Below are 3213 nucleotides of genomic sequence, written 5' to 3'. Positions count from 1 at the left end.
ATGTGGCCCAAACTCACATAAAATACACACACACACACATAAAGAAAAAATGGGAAGATTGAAATTAAGCGAAATTGAGTGAAATGGGATATGAAACACCCTCTGGAACTCTCCAGGGGAAACATTTGTACTGTCCTTTACATCTGAACTTGCTCAGGTAACTGGGTCATGGGACAAGAATTTTGAATGTATCAGTAGTTCAGCTTAACAGTATGAACTAGTTATTCTTTTTTATTCCCCCTAGAATGAAATCTTTTTGGCATCGGACAACCGGTCATATTGCACAGTTCAGCAGGAAACACCACCTGTTATACAGACATGTGGCAGGGGACAGGGCAAATTTTGCCCAGGGCTTCTGGTTAAAACCGTAGGAAGTGTTCTGGGAGTTGGCAACTGAAAGTAACTTCTAGAAATGGACAGGCACCCAGGGGACTCTGGAAAGCACTTACATTTCTGGTCTTCACAGGAATCTTTATCCGGGGGCCTCTTTCTTGGCCACTGAAAAATGTCTTTTTCTAGACCAAAGGAGAGGGATTTGTTGATCACTGGCCAGGCTGGAGGGTGTCAGGAGGGTCAAGAGAACACCACTAGAGGAAGTCAATTCAATCGCAGACCAATGGTTCAAAGGTCTAGAAAGGAAGGTTGCTTGGACTGGATCCCTTCCCCTCCTTTTCTCCTTAAATAAGAAAGCCAACAAAGATGAAGATAAGGAAAAGGATGACAAAGAAAGTGGCATCTCGTGTATCGTCCCAGCGGGGCCACTTGTTGGCCTGGTTCTCCTGCTTTTTGTGAAGGGCTTCCCTCAGGGCGCACAGATGCCATTCTCTCTCTAGCTGCTCTCCGTAGTGCGCCTGGTAGAAGGCCTCAAAGTCGAACACAGTGTGACCATCGCCTGGAGAAGCCTAGAGCCTCCGGGAGCCGGAGGGGTGTAGGGAGGAGGGCGAGGAGGAGCGGGATCGGCTGCGGGCATCTTAGAGGGCTTGATGCCAGGTCCGAGCAGGTCCTGGTCGCTGAGCAAACCTTGGTCATACTTGCGCCAGAGAAGGATGGTGCTGCCCAAGACCAGGTAAGCTTCGGAGAGGCGCGTGAAGTGCTCGGCGGCCTCTGTGCTCCAGGGGTTGCGATCCGGATGGTAGAGGAAGCTCTGCTGGTAGTATGCTGCTTTGATCTGTGCCTGTGTGGCCGTGGAGGGGACGCCCAGCAGCTCATAGAGGGCGGTGCGGGAGTAAGTCCACCCTCGGGAGCACAAACCTGTGGCGGAACTCGGAGGCAACCCTCGGACCTGCCACCATCTCCATAGCGGTGACAGGGTCCACCCCAGGCAGCCCGCGGCCGCCATGTTGTGGGAACTAGTTATTTTTAAGCTGTTATATAGGCATCTGGTGTTAAACAGTGATTGAACAGCAAAACTGTCTGAAGGGTAAGAACACTTGCAAAGGAAGAATGAGGGCCTGGAACCCACACAAAAAGCAGAGGTTGGCCTTGGTCAAGGGTACATCTGTAATCCCAGTGTTGTTGGAGTAGAGATAGGATCTGACTAGCTGTGACTTAGCTCCAAATCCTGTAAGAGGCCCTATCTCAAGGGAGTAATTGGATTTTTTTATTAGATATTTTCTTTATATACATTTCAAATGCTATCCAGAAATTTCCCTATACCCTCCCCCCACCTTGCTCCCCTACCCACCCACTCCTGTTTTTTGGCCCTGGCATTCCCTTGTACTGGGGCACATAATGTTTGCAATACCAAGGGGCCTCTCTTCTCACTGATGGCCGACTAGGCTATCTTCTGTTACATATGCAGCTATAGATATAAGCTCTGTGGGTACTGGTTAGTTCATATTTTTGTTCCACCTATAGGGTTGCAGACCCCTTTGCTCCTTGGGTGCTTTCTCTAGCTTCTCCATTGTGGGCCCTGTGTTCCATCTTACAGATGACTGTGAGCATCCACTTCTGTATTTGCCAGGCACTGGCATAGCCTCATATGAGACAGCTATAACAGGGTCTCAAGGGAGTAATTTGGAAAGTAAGAGCAGGACACCTGATGACACCTGCACTCAACTTCCTTGAAGCTCATAAGTATGAACTAACTCTCTCTCTCTCTCTCTCTCTCTCTCTCCCTCTCTCTCCTTCTCTGTCTCTGTCTATTTCTCTGTCTGTCTGTCTGTCTGTCTGTCTGTCTGTCTGTCTGTCTCTCTCTCTCTCTCTGTCTCTCTCTCTCTCTCTCTCTCTCACACACACAACACACACACACAAACACACACTCAGTGGCAATTTTGGGAAAATTATTTCGTGAAGGAACGGGTTACAATTTTAATCACAGTCTCCATTCTGTGTTGCAGAGATGAAATACTTCCTTCTGATTAGAAGAATTGAGTTTGACAGAAAGTGGTCTAGATCTTGCAGGATGTGATTTTTGATATTGCTTTTGGTTTGGTTTGATTTGGTTTAGGTTTAGGGTTTTTGTTTTGTTTTGTTTTGTTTGTTTATTTTCATGGACTGGACCCAGGACTTTACACATGCTAAGCAAGTGTTCTACCACTGAGCAAAATCCTAGGCTCCTTAAAGGGTTTTTTGATTTTTTTTCTTTGTTTGTTTGAAATCATATTTCATGGAAGCCAGGCTGCCTATGTAGGGATGACATTAACTCCAGATTTTCTCCCTTCCATCTTCTGGAATTACAGACACTGTACCACTACCCCTAGTTTTATGGAGTGCATAGGCTCCAGCCAAGGGAGATATGTATGATAGACAGGGACTCTACCAATTTAACTACATCCCCAGCCCAAAGTTTGGGGTACAATTGATAAATTTAGAAAGAAAAAAATGTTTTCCCTTTTGCTGTCATCCAAGATACTCCCAACTGAAAATATTGTAGAGTATATTGAAATTGAAATTGCCTATCCATTGCAAATAGTTTTGAACCATTCAAGAATTTCATACCAGAAATCACTGAGAAAAGTAAAGAAAACTAAAGTGGGGATAGTGGACCATGCATGCAAACCAATTTCTGGTAGCACTGAGACNAGTGCTGAGATTATAGGCAAGCGCTGTTACTCCCTGATTTTATAAAAATGTTTTGAGAGGTTCTTGCCACATAAGCCTAGCCATTTAAGATGGATCTCTGGGATCCTTGTAGAAGTGGATGGAGAAAGTAGGTTCATGCAAAGTTGGCTTCTGACTTCGGCATGCACACCACAGCATACACACCCACAC

At 46.0% G+C, this 3213-nt stretch overlaps 1 pseudogene; it reads right to left on the bottom strand.

The window, feature by feature from the left end:
* Positions 1 to 677: 677 nt before the first annotated feature.
* On the bottom strand, positions 678 to 1339 carry LOC110287685 (annotated as a pseudogene).
* Between the last annotated feature and the right edge of the window lie 1874 nt (positions 1340 to 3213).

The sequence above is a fragment of the Mus caroli genome, unplaced genomic scaffold, assembly GCF_900094665.2.
Source record: "Mus caroli unplaced genomic scaffold, CAROLI_EIJ_v1.1 scaffold_24706_1, whole genome shotgun sequence".
Classification (NCBI taxonomy): domain Eukaryota; kingdom Metazoa; phylum Chordata; class Mammalia; order Rodentia; family Muridae; genus Mus; species Mus caroli.
Note: the sequence above shows the minus strand (reverse complement) of the source record. Positions and strands in the feature narration are given on the sequence as shown.